This window comes from Zingiber officinale, chromosome 2B, assembly GCF_018446385.1.
Source record: "Zingiber officinale cultivar Zhangliang chromosome 2B, Zo_v1.1, whole genome shotgun sequence".
In the NCBI taxonomy this organism is placed as follows: Eukaryota; Viridiplantae; Streptophyta; class Magnoliopsida; order Zingiberales; family Zingiberaceae; genus Zingiber; species Zingiber officinale.
Genome location: NC_055989.1, coordinates 81,893,293 through 81,910,566, shown reverse-complemented (window position 1 = coordinate 81,910,566; position 17,274 = coordinate 81,893,293).

Sequence of the window (17,274 nt, the reverse complement as noted above, 5' to 3'; positions counted from 1 at the left end):
CTCGGCGTTCTAAGGCAGGTACAAGTGTAGGCGCCGCTACCTCCTTCTTCCAAGTGGACTGAGCTTCCTCCACATTAATATACTTGGTCGCCCTTCTAAGCAGATAGTCAAAGCCTCTATGGGGCTTTTTGATCAGGGATCGAAAGAAGTCACCATCTATGAGCCCTTGGGAGAAGGCACTCACTAGGATCTCTAAAGTGGCTGAAGGAACGTTTATGGCTACTTGGTTGAACCATTTGATGTACGCTCTAAGCGCCTCTTTGGGTCCTTGCTTAAGGAAGAATAAGCTTAACGTGGTTTTATGATAGTGGCGTCTACTAGCGAAGTGGTGGAGAAATACCTTACAAAAATCTTTAAAACAACAAATGGAGTTAATAGGAAGCGGTTGAACCACCTTTGTGCCGAACCAAAGAGGGTAGTAAGGAACACTGACACTTGACTCTATCCATGTATTAATGGAGGATAGCTATATTTTCAAATTTGAATAGATAGTTCTCTGAGTCGGTAGCTTCTCCATACTATCCAATCACTAAGGGTCAGAAATAGCTCGACAACTTGTCTTCCAATATTCCCTAAGAGAACAACATACTTACCTGCTTGGGGGAGCTACTGGCTATAGGATCTTTTCCCTTATGAATATCTTGAGCGGGTACATTTCCAAAAAATGAACCTTGGTGCCTTTTTGCTCGACTTATATCATTGAAGGGCATGCAGAACAGTACTCAGTGATATGCAACCAGAGATGGGGGCGCGGGTCGAAGGCTGATCGACTACACAGACGAAGGAGGAGGAATCAGTTTAAACCTAGTTGTCTCTTCCACTCTGGTCCCCCTCTCGGTATGAGGGTCTATCATTGATACAGCCAGGTTGTTTGGAAAAGGGGACCCAACTATTGCTTGTTGCTGTTGCATCAACTTTTACACTGGAGTGTTTATTAGCAACTCCAAGTCTTCTTGTGACAAATTAACTGTAGTAAATCATCCAGTCTCTTCCATCTTCATGTTTCAGATTCAGGAGAAGATTCCTGTAGATGATGCTAAATTTGATCCTATTTAAAATTGGAGAAAATGGATTGCTACATGGCTCTAATGTTGACTGTAAGAAGACTTTGAATTGGAAGTAGAGTGGTCGAGTGAGTCTACACATCCAAAGAAAGCTAAAAGATGGGAAAGCATTAGTCACCGAGCTAGGGAAGGGTCCTTAATGTGGGCATTCAGACACTTAAGTTAGATCGCAGATGGAGAAAATGAAGAACCAAGAATAGTGATGCTAAGAGCGTAGAGACTACGTAGCATTGCATACCTACACCTTTAGAGGAGACCCCTTATATAGTACTTACTTTGGTCTGTGCGCGAACCTCGATATATTTCCAAAAATAGACCAACTATTCTGACATTCTGACACCTTTTCCAAATTGGGCCCATCATTTTTATATTTTATAGAGTAGAAGCTTCTGTCGTACAATGTTCATAAGGAATATTCCCTTGGTTTTCTAACAACAATTATGCTAAATGCTAAAAAGGAATATTAGGCTGTTGGATTGTGTATGATCGATGCATGTTAGAGAGGGTGAATAGTACTCATAGCTTTCACGTTCATTTTTCACAAATCATATAATAATGCAATGAAAATAAAGAAATAAACAAAAACAACTAACACCGTTGGTTTTATTTAGTTCGAAGTCTGTAACGACTCCTACTCCAAAGCTTACGATCCTTGATCGCTTTCATTGGAAAATCCACTATCAGTTCCAAATAAGTACAAGTGTGAAATTATAATATTAAAATGATTGTAAGGTAAAGTATACCAACATCTACAGATTTGAAGATTCTTGTGCTAGGTCGGCGGAGCAATATTACAGTGTCGTCAAGGGCTTTTCTTAGTAATGCGCAAGAGCGAAAGTCGTTCGGAATGAATGTCTCAAAGATGCTGGTCAAACCCCATTTTATAGCCGAGCTAGACCTGATTCAAATCCTCTGATCTTGGGATCAATCTTTGACTCAACGCTGATCGGTCAACTGATCTCCTTGATCAGTCGACCGAACCTTCTGAACCTACCTAGCTTCCCATCCAGATTCTGTCACTTCGGATAGACCCTTCGTTCGGTCGACCGATCCTATCATTCAGTTTATTGATCCTGCTTTCCTTGCTGGCTTATCTGATCCAATAAACTCAGACTAATTAAGTCAGCGCCTATCCACCATTCAGTCGACTAAACCTGAGGTTCTGTCAACCGATCCCTTGGTCGAACCTTTGCCACAGGCTAATCTGATCTCTGGGATTCGATCAACTAATCCAGAGGTTCGGTCAATCAATCAAGACCACAATACTTTAACCTGTAAACTATTAGTTTTTTGTAAGACAGAGTTATAGAAATAGGTAAATAGAATAAAATATAACTTTGACAGTCTTCAAACTGTCCAGTTCTGACTTTTAGATTTCACAAAAACCTAGGTCGAACTGACTTTCCACATGCCTAGCCTCAACTAGGACTTTCTTTTGCCTAAGATCACTTAGGACTTTCTTGCACACTCAGTTCATCTTGTTAGATAACAAGACAGCTTAACTTTGAACCATTTTCATAATCAAAACTTAGGTTCGATTGTCTAGTGCTTTCTGCATCAACAATCTCTCCCTTTTTAATTATGATAACATAATTCAAAGTTAAGTTAAAAAAAATAAATGACAAGTAATTATGCATTGAATTTTTTTTTAAAACATAAGTTTCTAAGTTTGAAATAAAGCTAAGAGTTCTTTGAAGAATTGAAAAACTCCCCCTGAAACATAGCATCTTCTACCCTTTTAAAACTTAGTTACTTTCTTGGTTTTGAAGAAACTTTATTAAGTATTGAAAAGGATTTCTACATTAACTCAGTTAAGAAAGAAGCTAAATTAAGCACTTTGTTTTGAAAGGATTTCTTTAACATTTTAGTTAAGTACTTAGCTTTTTAAAAAGATTTTTTTAACAATTTAATTAAGTACTTAGCTTTAAAAAGGTTTCTTTAATAAGTTAATTAAGTACTTAGCTTTTAAAAACATTTCTTTAACAATTTAAGTACTTAGCTTTAAAAGGATGATAAAAACTTTAAGTACTTAACTATCTTTAAAAAGATTTATAAAAACTTTAAGTACTAGCTAGCTTAAAAAGATTTTTATAAAAACTTTAGTTAAGTACTTAGCTTTGAAAAAGAGTTTGATAAAACTTAGTTAGGTACTTTAGATTTGAAAAAAAAACTTAGTTCAATTTTTATTTAACTTAACTTCTATTATTCCTCCCCCTTTGACATATATCAAAAATAATTTTAGAGAAAAAAATTTTAATCTCCCCCTTTAATGACAAAATTTTAAGTGAATGCTTTTAAGTTTGAGGGGAAAGTTCCTGTTTCTTATCCTAGAGGCCAAGCATGGAAAGTAAAAAGAATTTTTAAAAGACAACTTTAAAACATTTATCTACTTTCGTTAGAATAAATGTCTAACCTTTAGTTACTAATTGTTTACAATAAGGTAGTAGCGTTCACTTGGTTAGTGAAGTTAAGTATTTGATCTAATTAGTTTTGACTAAAAGGATTACTCAATTTGATCAATTTGAATTGGTATTTATAGCCCAGACATATGTTGATACACAAACATAAGCATTCTGAAGTTTAGGCAATACCCTATGCATCTCACACCATTCTAAGGGGGTGCTTAGTTGGATGGAATGGGACTGGGGAATGGGAAAGGGATTAAAAGTTAGTGTTTTGTTTGGGGGATTGGTGGTGGATCCCACAGATTCAATCCCCCAAATATGGGAATGGGCCATTACCAAGTAAAATGAGGGGAATGAGAAAAACATTGTTCAGATTGAAACCCTTCCATTCCCATTCTCCACCTCTATCAATCTCATTCTCATTTCCATTCCCTTCCGCAAACCAAGTGCCCCCTAAGTGTTTTTTCATACACAAGCAAGGTATTCCTAGTGTTCTTGTGAGATGCTCTAGCTGAGACCTATGGGTACATACTTTCTATAGGATAGAGATCTAGGCTAAGTCCAATCTTTGAAAATACTAGTGAAATTGAGAGTTTTGAAGAAAATAAAATAATTTATCCTAGAATTTTGAAACCAAGCTAATTTTGAAAAGATAATATAATTTTGAAAAATTATAACTTTTGAAAAAAATAACACTATAAAAGGAATGATTTTGAAAATTTTAGAATCTATTCTATTAAGCACATACCTAATTGTCTTCTAAATGTACTAACTCAAGTTCAAGTAAGGATTTTGTGAAAATGTCTACTAGGTTTGACTTAGACTCAACATAGTCAACTGCAATATCTCCCCTATCTACATGATCCCTTACAAAGTGATGCTTAACCTCTATGTGTTTAGTCCTTGACTGGTGTATTAAATTTTTAGTTAGATTAATTGAACTTATGTTATCAATTGAAATTTTTATATTTTTATATTATAATTGATAATCTCTTAAAGTTTGCATCATCCATAATAGTTGAATGCACATTCCCCCATGGCTATATACTCTGCTTCAGTAGTGGATAAGGCAACACAATATTACTTTCTACTGGACCAACTTACTAGGCATTAGCCTAGAAGTTCGCAGCTTCTACTTGTACTTTTTCTATCTAGTTTGCACCTAGCATAGTCTGAGTTAGAGTACCTAGTTAAGTCAAATGTGCTCGTTCTAGGGTACTAAAGTCCTACACTTAGGGTCCCCTTAATGTATCTAAGTATCCTTTTTATATTAGTTAAGTGTGATTCTTTTTTATAAGATTGATACCTAGCACACATACCTACTACAAATAAAATATCAGGTCGACTTGCAGTTAGGTAAAGTGGACTTCCTATTACACTTCTATAATATTTTGAGTCTATTGATTTTTCATCTAAGTCTGAGTCAATTTTAACATTGATTGCCATTGGGGTATTAATATTTTTAGAATTTTTCATTCTAAATTTTTTAATTAATTCTTTGAGATATTTTGTTTGAAAAATATAAATTCCTTCTTTTGTTTGTTTTATTTGTAATCATAAGAAAAAATTGAGTTCTCCTACTAAGCTCATTTTAAATTTATTTTCCATTAATTTAATGAATGCTTTTAAAATTTTAATATTGGTTGAGCCAAAAATTATTTCATCTGCATAAATTTGAGCTATAAAAATATCTTTTTCTAAGGCTTTAACAAATAAAGTATGATCTATTTGACCTTGGTTAAATCCATTAGATAGTAGGTATGTTGATAATCGTTCATACCAAGCTCTATAATTGTTTTAGTCCATACAAAGCTTTCTTTAACCTAAGGACATGGTTTGGGTAGTCTAAGTTTTCAAATCCTGAGGGTTGATTTACATAGACTTCTTCTTTGATGAACCCATTTAGGAATGCAGACTTTGCATCCATTTAGTATAACTTGAATCATTTATGTGCGACATAGGCTAGCAGCATCTTGATGGATTCAAATCTGGCTACTGATGCATAGATTTTATCATAATCTAACCCTTCTAATTGGATAAACCCCTTAGCTACTAGTCTAGCTTTATTTCTTACTATTTCACCTTTATCGTCTAGTTTATTTCTAAAGACCCACTTAGTGTCAATTATGGATTTATTTGTGGGTTTAAGTACTAGTTCTCAGACTTGATTTCTTTCAAATTGGGCTAGTTCTTCTTGCATTACAATGATCTAATCTAGGTTAGGTAAGACTTCTTCTATAGTTTTAGGTTCAATTTTGGAGATAAGAGCTATTTGACTTAGATTTTTATATGATGATCTAGTTTGAACTCCTAGGGTTGGGTCACCCAAAATTTGGTTGGATGGGTGGTTGGAACTTATTCTGGATGGTCTTACGTTAGGGTCAATAATTGGTTCTTGTGATTCACTTAATTCAGGTCTAATTTCATCATCTTCTATATTTCTTGTAATTTGATTATTATTTTCATTAATTAAGTTAGTTAAATTATTGTCTTCATCAAAAATTACATTAGTTGTTTCTTCAAATTTTAGGATATTTTTATTATAAACTCTATAAGCCTTACTGGTTGTTGAATACCCTAAGAAGATGCCAGTTAAAGATTTAGATGTAAATTTACCTAAATAGTCCCTAGTGTTTAATATGTGTACTTTACATCAAAAAACTTTTAGATAATTTAGATTGGGTATTTTATTGTAATATATTTTATAAGGGGTCTTATTATAAAATTTATTAATTAATATGTTAGAATGTATACTAAAAGCCTAGCTTTTGGTATAAAACATTTATCTAGAAATAAGAATCACATTGGTCAAATGTCTACATTTGTGATAAATGTAGTTGTTCAATTAATTTATATTGTAGATAACATGGTGTGTGGTGTCACACATAGAAGATCATGTTATCAGTACCTTATAAATTATAAACAGTAGCTCACGGCCAAAATGGAAAGGAACAAACCATTAGAAGGTCGTAGTGTAATTAGGTATCAGTTTATCTTGACTGTATAATTACACTAGCACACTTAGAGTGTATTGAGTAGGACCATTTGAGGTCATTTCTTTTATACTGATTTTATAAAGAAACAAAGACCTCGGTTATTATGGAAGTGTGTGCTCTTAATCCTAATATAATAACAAGCACATATATTTGATATTTATTTCTTTAATTTATCAATGGGTGAGATTTAGTTCGATGAATCAATAAGCCCGATAAGTTGGGAAATAGTATCACTTATAGTGTGTGTTGTTGATTATAGAAGGAAACTGTGTCCTAGAGATACTAGGTTGATAATGTCCTCAAGAGGAGCTCATAAGGATTGTCATGTTAAACCCTGCAGGTGGACCTAGTCCGACATGATGATAAGGTTGAGTGGTACTACTCTTGGACTAAGATATTAATTAAATGAGTTGTCAGTTAATTAGTGGACATTCGATATCTTAAACACGGAGACTAACACACTCATGATAAGAAGGAGCCCAAAATGTAATTTGGGATTGGTGCGTAGTTCAATAATAGTTCTCTAGTGGAATGAATTATTATTGATAAAATTAAGTTGTGTGTTCGGGGCGAGCACGGGATGCTTAATTTTATCGGGAGACCAAAACCAATTCCTCCTCTCGGTCCCTATCGTAGCCTCTTAATTATAGAGTACTATACCCACCTATACCCACCTTCTTACCCATCCTATAGGGGGCCCAAGCTAGCTTGGAGACCAAGCTAGGGCCGACTATGGTATGTTCATGGGTGAATTCATGTGGCGGCCCTATTAAAATAAAAAGGAATTTTAATTTAAAATTTTTCTTATGTGGATAATATAATTTAAAAGAGAGTTTAAAATTTAAATCCTTCCTTTTATAAGATTCTACAAAAGATTAAGAGAAGAGTTAAAATCTCTTTCCTTATTTGTAGATTAAAATGTTGATTTTAATTTTGGTAAAAACTTTCCTTTTAATTATATTCATGATTTAAAAGAAAGTTTAAAAATTAAAAATTCTCTTTTATTAGTTTCTACAAAAGATTAAGAAAAGATTTAATATCTTTCCTTATTTGTAGATTGAAAGGAGATTTTAATTTTTAGAGATAACTTTCCTTTTTGGAAATTATCCACATGTTTAAAAGAAATATTTTAATTTATAAAATTTCTTTTTATTAACCAATCATGAAGGGATTAAAATTATTGGAGAAATTTTTATAAATTTCTAGAAACAAATTAGGAAGTTTTAATTTTTGTTTTAATTAAAACTCTCCTTGTTTTGGGGAGAAGAGTGGCCGGCCATTATAATTTGAAAAGAGAAAATTATTTTAATTAAATAAAATTTCCTTTTCAATGGCAAAAGAATTAAGGAAGTTTTTATTAAATTTTCTTTATTTGCCAAGACCAAGGATTATAAAAGAGGGGTTAGAGGAGGCTTCAATGCTAACGACTCTATTCTATTTTTCCTCTCTTTTCTCCTTGGGTGTGGCCGGCCCTTTCTTTCCTATCCTCTCCTTTGTGTGGCCGAAACCTTCTCATGGTGGAGATAGCTTTGGTGGCCGGATCTAAGAAGGAGAAGAAGGAGAGAAAAGAAGCCTCTTTTCTAGCATCCCTTGGAGCATGGTGGTGGTGGCCGAACCTCTTCATCCTAGGAGAAGTTTTGATGACCGAAACTTGTAAGGAAGAAGAAGGTGCTTGGTGGTTCTCATCTCGGAAGATCGTTGCCCACACAACATCCGAGGTTAGAAGAGGAATACGGTAGAAGATCAAGAGGTTTTTCTACAAGGTATAACTAGTAATTTTTCTTTCCGCATCATACTAGTTATTTATGGAAATAATACCAAATACAAGAGGCTTACGATTCTAGAATTTTGAATATGTTTTTCGATGTTGTGTTCTTTTGTTTTTTCTTTTCCTTGTGATTTGATTGTTCTTTTCGGTTAACCTAAAGTTATTTTAGGAAATTAAATATTAGCTTTCTATAAAAGGTTTTGTCTAGTCGGTGGTGGTTGCTCCCATATCCAAGAAGGCCATGTGCCTCGCCACGTCAGTACTAGGAACCAATTATGGAAATTAATATTTAATGGAATTAATAACTTAAGGTGATTTGGGTCGAACGTGTTAAGTTCCGCAGGAGACCCAAGTCAAAACCTAAAAGAACGAATAGATTAAGTTTTGGATCAAACGTGTTAAGTTCCGCAGGCGATCCAAAATTTAATTTAAAAGAACACATGGTAGCTAGGAAAAGGTTTAGACCTTTGTACAAAATTTTTGTACAGTGGAACCTCTAGATTTTCCGAGTAGCAACCAACAATTGGTATCAGAGCTAGGGTTTTGTCTCTGTGTATTTGGTATTAGTTTAATTATGCACATGCCATACATAATTTAGGTAGGATAATAGTAGGATGTGCTAACTTTGTGGATGCAGGATCCAACTATTATGGCTTTTAGTTATTATGTGTGTGATTGGACCCTTGGACATGTCAAGGGCATTTATATGTGTGTGCATGATTGTATTATAAAATACAACAGGAGCTGTATTTAGTTTTATTAGGATTTTATTTTTGATCTAGATACATGTACATTCCTTTTATGGAATATAGGATCAAAAATGTAAAATTCTATTTATGTCGCGGATCGAATCTTGCAAAGCGTGGAACCTTCTAAGGACCAGAGGCGTAGCGAACTAGGAGCAAGATGGATGCGACAGGTGGCAGTGGCCAAATATGGCAGCAGCTTGGGGTGACAACACACGGAGGACAACTAGAGATAAAAGCCATAATAGTTGAAAATTAAATTTTCTATTTATTGCTTTTATATTGTGCTGTGTGTGCATGTTAGTTTACATATTTAGTAGGCTAGCATAGTTAAAATTCCTCATTTATAAATAACTAAGTGGGAGAGGGATTTTTAAGTAAATCCCATGGTCTCCATTACTGGTTTGTAAGTGATGCAAACAAGCTTGCGCGTTGGCTCTGAGTGCCTTCCTCCATAACGGATGAGCTTGTTTGTGGATCACTAGAACAGACTTTCATTTTTGGATGACTATAGGAAGTTAATTAAGAGCGTGTGATCTTCCCCAACGGAAGGGGCATAATCTTATTAATGGACTTAGTGTCAAGTAATGGTATACACTTAGACACATCTAATAGTATCCTCCCCATCGGAGTCACTGCTATTATTTGTGTGACCAAATGATACCAACTATTAATTTTATTTGTCAAAAAGTTAGGTTGACAAGATAATAAAATTAATGGGTTAAAACCCTCCTTTTACAAATGTTGAATTTGTATACGTCCACACTAACGTGGCATGCAAAATTCACGATGTTTGAGGTGTTGGTGAATTTAAATAATATTGTTTGAGGAATCAATATTTTTTTTAAATTCAAAAGTTTTTGACCAAATATTTGATCAAAGACAGATCAACTATTAATTTTATTCGTCATAAAGTAAAGTTGACGAGATAATAAAATTAATGAATAAAATCTCCTCTTCAATTTTGTATACGTCCACACTATCGTGGCATACAAAATTCATGGGGATTTTTAAGGAGTTGATCTTGACCAAATATTTTTGTGATTCTTAGGATTTAAATATTTGACAATCACTAGTAGTCATACTATAGAAAAAGACTTAGTAGTCCCAATTGTAATGATTGGAAATAGGACTTGGACATTAAGGTAGACTGTCTTCTTAGAACTAAGAACAATTTAGGTATATTTAATTCATTAGTTGAAACATGTCTAGTGGTGTTATCTACCAGAACCTGGAGTGTAGATACAAGATGTCATTAATCATGTCTGCAATTCATTACAGGGTTCCAGGAAACCCAACAACTAAATGAAAGGTAAATCACCGTCCACATGGGCACTACTGTAAAAGTGGTAGCTGTTGCAGTGGGAGATGTTTATCTTTTGATAAGAATAAAATATGGATTTTAAGTAATTGTCTTTACGTACCAAGTTTAGAAAGAACCTGATTTCAGTTTCTAAACTATTATAGATATTGTGTCTATTTTGATAACAAAGTTGTTATCAAGAAAAATAGGGAAGTTATCTATTCTGGTATGATGGTTGACAATTTATAATCCAATAACTCCCACAATGCAACAAATGGAAATTAGTAACACATCTTCTAATTTTAAGAGAAAGCAACCTTTAGAAATGAACCAATTATATCTTTGGCATCTAAAGCTAGGTTATACTTGAGTAGGATTCATTGGTAGCTGATGAACTTTTGGGTTCATTAGTAGTGGAAATCTTTCCAACCTGCGAGTCTTACTTGGAAGGAAAATAACCAAGAAGCTTTTAAGTCCGAGGGGTATGGAGTCAAAGATATGTTGAAAACGGTTCATTCTGATTTGTGTGATCCTATGACTATCCAGACAAGAGGTAGTATTGAATATTTTGTCTATTTTATAGACAACTATTCAAGATACAAATAAATTTACTTAATGTACCGCAAGACTAAGTACTTTGATTAGTTCAAAGAGTACAAGGTTGATGCGGAGAAATGTTAAAGTAAAAAGTCACTATGGAAGATCGTAGTGGCAAGTACCTCTTGAGAGATTTTAGGAGTCACTTATCAGTAGTTGGATTTCAATCCCAACTAACTGCATCTGGTACACCCCAACAGAATGGTGTAGTAGAAAGAAGGTAAAGGACTCTTATGGAATAATTAGATAGATGATGAGTTATTCAGAAAATTACCAAATTTGTTTTAAGGATAAACTCTGAAAACGAAAGTGAACATAGTACCTTCCAAGTTAGAACTCTCTATTCATATAGAATTGCTGAATAGGTGAAAACCTATTTTGAAGCATATTCGGATTCAGGAAATCCAGCACATATGTTATAGAGAGACAATGATAAGTTGGATAGGAGTTCACTTGTTTGTAAGTTATCCTAGATAAACAAAAGTAGGTTAATAGTCTTAAAAATCAGAAGGTCATTATTAGCATCAATGATCGATTTTTAGAAAAGGACTATGTAATAAATCACGTGCCCATAAGAAAATTTGTTCTTAAGGAAATAATAAAAGACATGTCTAATCTAGTACCAACTGTACAAGATGAGATACCACAAGAAAACTGCATCACGTATCACAAATGATACACAATTGCAGATAGTGGCTCGTCGTAGTGGGAGGGTTGTTAGGCAACCTTAAAAGATTCATGTTTTGGGAGAGTTTATGGACTCGATCCCTGGAGGACATGAACCTGATCTCCGGACATATGACGAAGCACTCCAAGATAAAGATGCAGTATCTTGGCAAAGAGTAATGAATAAAAGAATTAGAATATATGTATTCTAATAAAATCTGGAAGCTTGTAGAACCACCAAATGGTGTAAAAGCCTTTGGGTGTAAAAGGTCTATATTAGGAAAAGAGGGATAGACAGGAAGGTAGAAACTTTCAAAGCAATGCTTGATGAAAAAGGAAACTTTTTCACTGGTAGCCATGCTTAAGTCTATCCAGATTCTTTTATCTATTTGGCAAGTGGATGTCAAGACAGTATTCCTTAATGGAAGTCTTGAAGAAAGCATCCATATAAAGCAACCAGAAGGGTTCATTGCAAAGGGCTAAGAGCATCTTGTGTGCAAGCTCAATCAGTCTATGGACTGAGGCAAAGCTTCAAGGTCTTGGAACATCCGGTTTATCAAAGTAATCCAGATCTATGGATTTAGTAACCGGATAAGTCTTGTGTATACAAAAGATGTGATGGAAACGTGGTGGTATTTCTTGTACTATACTTAGATAACATTTTTGGTAGTTGGAAACAATATCAAAATATTGTCAGAAGTAAGGGTATGGTTGTCCAAATAATTCGATATAAAGGACTTGGGAGAATGTATATATTCTTGAGATCAAAGTAATAAGGGATCGCAAGAAAAGAATATTTTACTTATCCCAAGCTTCATATATTGGAAAAATCCTTACTCGTTTTAAGCATACAAAACCCCAAGAAAGGTTTCTTACCTTTTCAGGATGGAGTAACTTTATCTAAAGATATGTCTCTGTAGACATCGAAGGATATAAAGGAAATAAAGGCAGTTCTTTATGTTACGGCTGTTGGAAGCCTAATGTATGCTATGCACGAGATCAGAAATCTGTTTTTCCAAGTGCATAGTTAGCAGATATCAAAGAAACCCTGGACAAGGATAGTGGACTACAGTAAAGCATATATTGTAGTACCTTAGAGGCACTAGAGATTATATGCTAGCTTACAAGGCAGTTAATTTAGTCCTTGTGGGTTGCATGGATTTTGACTTCCAATCGGATAGAGACAATAATAAGTCGACCTCGGGGTTTTGTGTTTACTTTAGGAGGAAAAGTCATAACTATGGAAGAGTGATAAGCATAGGTGTTTTTCTGGACTCCACCATAGAAGCTGAGTATATGGTAAGCCTCTGAGGTAGCCATAAAAGCTGAATGACTCAATAACCTCAAGATAGACTTAGATATAATTTCTGGTTTGTCCAAAGATTATTACAATTTATTGTAATAATATTGGTGCAGTAGCAAACTAGAAGAAACCATAAGTCTATAAGGCAAGTAAACACAATAGAGCGCAAGTACCACCCAATACGAGAAATCGTATAAACGAGGAGAAGTTGTTGCCGCCTAGATTACATCAGATTATAACCTAAGGTCCTTAAGGCAAGAGCTTTTTGAAAGGCATGAGAATCAGATGTATGGCAGCAAATATGGCAGCTTAGTCTTTTAGTATAAGTGGGAGATTGTTAGAATGTATACTAAAAGCCTAGCTTTTGGTATAAAACATTTATCTAGAAATAAGAATCACATTGGTCAAATGTCTACATTTGTGATAAATGTAGTTGTTCAATTAATTTATAATGTAGATAACATGGTGTGTGGTGTCACACACAGAAGATCATGTTATCAGTACCTTATAAATTATAAACAGTAGCTCACGGCTAAAATGGAAAGGAACAAACCATTAGAAGGTCGTAGTGTAATTAGGTATCAGTTTATCTTGACTGTATAATTGCACTAGTACACTTAGAGTGTATTGAGTAGGACCATTTGAGGTCGTTTCTTTTATACTGATTTTATAAAGAAACAAAGACCTCGGTTATTATGGAAGTGTGTGCTCTTAATCCTAATATAATAACAAGCACATATATTTGATATTTATTTCTTTAATTTATCAATGGGTGAGATTTAGTTCGATGAATCAATAAGCCCGATAAGTTGGGAAATAGTATCACTTATAGTGTGTGTTGTTGATTATAGAAGGAAACTGTGTCCTAGAGATACTAGGTTGATAATGTCCTCAAGAGGAGCTCATAAGGATTGTCATGTTAAACCCGCAGTGGACCTAGTCCGACATGATGATAAGGTTGAGTGGTACTACTCTTGGACTAAGATATTAATTAAATGAGTTGTCAGTAACTCACTTAATTAGTGGACATTCGATATCTTAAACACAGGGAGACTAACACACTCATGATAAGAAGGAGCCCAAAATGTAATTTGGGATTGGTGCGGTAGTTCAATAATAGTTCTCTAGTGGAATGAATTATTATTGATAAAATTAAGTTGTGTGTTCGGGGCGAGCACGGGATGCTTAATTTTATCGGGAGACCAAAACCAATTCCTCCTCTCGGTCCCTATCGTAGCCTCTTAATTATAGAGTACTATACCCACCTATACCCACCTTCTTACCCATCCTATAGGGGCCGGCCAAGCTAGCTTGGAGACCAAGCTAGGGCCGACCATGGGTATGTTCATGGGTGAATTCATGTGGCCGGCCCTATTAAAATAAAAAGGAATTTTAATTTTAAAATTTTTCTTATGTGGATAATATAATTTAAAAGAGAGTTTAAAAATTTAAATCCTTCCTTTTATAAGATTCTACAAAAGATTAAGAGAAGAGTTAAAATCTCTTTCCTTATTTGTAGATTAAAAGGTTGATTTTAATTTTGGTAAAAACTTTCCTTTTAATTATATTCATGATTTAAAGAAAGTTTAAAAATTAAAAATTCTCTTTATTAGTTTCTAAAAGATTAAGAAAAGATTTAATATCTTTCCTTATTTGTAGATTGAAAGGAGATTTTAATTTTTAGAGATAACTTTCCTTTTTGGAAATTATCCACATGTTTAAAAGAAATATTTTAATTTATAAAATTTCTTTTTATTAACCAATCATGAAGGGATTAAAATTATTGGAGAAATTTTTATAAATTTCTAGAAACAAATTAGGAAGTTTTAATTTTTGTTTTAATTAAAACTCTCCTTGTTTTGGGGAGAAGAGTGGCCGGCCATTATAATTTGAAAAGAGAAAATTATTTTAATTAAATAAAATTTCCTTTTCAATGGCAAAAGAATTAAGGAAGTTTTTATTAAATTTTCCTTATTTGCCAAGACCAAAGATTATAAAAGAGGGGGTAGAGGAGGCTTCAATGCTAACGACTCTATTCTATTTTTCCTCTCTTTTCTCCTTGGGTGTGGCCGGCCCTTTCTTTCCTCTCCTCTCCTTTGTGTGGCCGAAACCTTCTCATGGTGGAGATAGCTTTGGTGGCCGGATCTAAGACGGAGAAGAAGGAGAGAAAAGAAGCCTCTTTTCTAGCATCCCTTGGAGCATGGTGGTGGTGGCCGAACCTCTTCATCCTAGGAGAAGTTTTGATGGCCGAAACTTGTAAGGAAGAAGAAGGTGCTTGGTGGTTCTCATCTCGGAAGATCGTTGCCCACACAACGTCCGAGGTTAGAAGAGGAATACAGTAGAAGATCAAGAGATTTTTCTACAAGGTATAACTAGTAATTTTTCTTTCCGCATCATACTAGTTATTTATGGAAATAATACCAAATACAAGAGGCTTATGATTCTAGAATTTCGAATATGTTTTTCGATGTTGTGTTCTTTTGTTTTTTCTTTTCCTTGTGATTTGATTGTTCTTTTCGGTTAACCTAAAGTTATTTTAGGAAATTAAATATTAGCTTTCTATAAAAGGTTTTGTCTAGTCGGTGGTGGTTGCTCCCATATCCAAGAAGGCCATGTGCCTCGCCACGTCAGTACTGGGAACCAATTATGGAAATTAATATTTAATGGAATTAATAACTTAAGGTGATTTGGGTCGAACGTGTTAAGTTCTGCAGGAAACCCAAGTCAAAACCTAAAAGAACGAATAGATTAAGTTTTGGATCAAACCTGTTAAGTTCCGCAGGCGATCCAAAATTTAATTTAAAAGAACACATGGTAGCTAGGAAAAGGTTCAGACCTTTGTACAAAATTTTTGTACAGTGAAACCTCTAGGTTTTCCGAGTAGCAACCAACATAATATTCTATTTTGAATATAACATGTTGTATTTATTGCTTCAACCCAAAATTATTTACTTAGGTTATATTCATTTAACATGATTCTAGCAACTTCTTGTAGCGTTCTATTTTTTCGTTCTACTAGTCCATTTTGTTGGGGAGTTCTAGGACATGAAAATTCATGATTATATTCATTAGTTTGATAAAATTTGGTAAACCTATGATTTTCGAATCCCCCCCCCCCCCCCAATGATCCCTTCTAATTCTTTTAATCTTAGTATCTTTTTCATTTTCTATTAGTTTGCAAAAATTATTAAAGATTTCAAAGGTTTCATCTTTGGTTTTTAGAAATTTTAACTAAGTAAATCTTGAGAAATCATTAATTATAACTAAGCAATATTAGTTTTTACTTAGTGACTTGTCTCCATGTGAATTAAACAGGTCTAAGTGTAGGAGCTCAAGTATTGAGTTTGTTCAATTTAGGTTTGTTAGTTTGTGGGTTGACTTAGTTTTTTTACCTTGTTGACACTCATTACAAACTATTTTTTCTAACTTTTTTAATTTAGGTAGACCTCTAACTAAGACATTTTGACTCATTTTTGAAATGAGTATAATGTGAGTGTAACTCAGTCTTCTGTGTCACAACTTGATTTCCTCTTGTTGTGACAGAAGACACTTTAGTGAGGAGGTTAGTAGGTCAATTGTGTAAATATTATTCTCCTAATTCCTTGAAGTGTAATTTTAGGATTTTTAATATTTTTAATTAAACATTCAGAGTTAGAAAAAGTAACTATGTGTCCAGAGTCACACAATTGACTTATGCTAAGTAAGTTAAAATTAAATTTATTGACTAATAATACTTTTTGGATAATGAATTTGAAACTCAGTTCGATATTACTTGTTCTGATTGCCTTAAGTTTTTCACCTTTGCCAAATGCAACTGATCCTAAGTTCTTGAGTTTTAACTTAGTGAACTTCAATTGGTCTCCAGTCATGTGTCAGGAGCATCCACTATCCAACATCCATTGGTCTGAATTATTATATTCCTACACATAAAGTATTTGATTTGGATCCATTTTTGACGGATTATCAGATAGATTGATTGAATTCAATCTCTTAAGTTTTCATCTCACCCATTCTAAGTTATCAATCATGTTATACCTATGGATGGTTGTGAAATGGTTATTTGTGTTTAATTAGATTGATTAAATTTAAGTTTTAATGTTAATTTGATTTGATTTAATTAGTTGATTTTAATTTGATTAGATTTAATTTATTTAGTTTAGTTTAGATTTAATTTAGTTTTGATTTAGGTTAGATTTAATTTAGTTTAGTTTAGATTTAATTTAAGTTGGATTTGAGTTAGATTTAATTTAAGTTAGATTTAGTTTTGATTTAAGTTAGATTTAATTTAGTTTAGTTTAGTTTAGATTTAATTTAAGTTGAATTTAAGTTAGATTTAATTTAAGTTAGATTTAATTTTGATTTAGGTTAGATTTAATTTAGTTTAGGTTAGATTTAATTTAGTTTAGTTTTGATTTTACTAATTTTT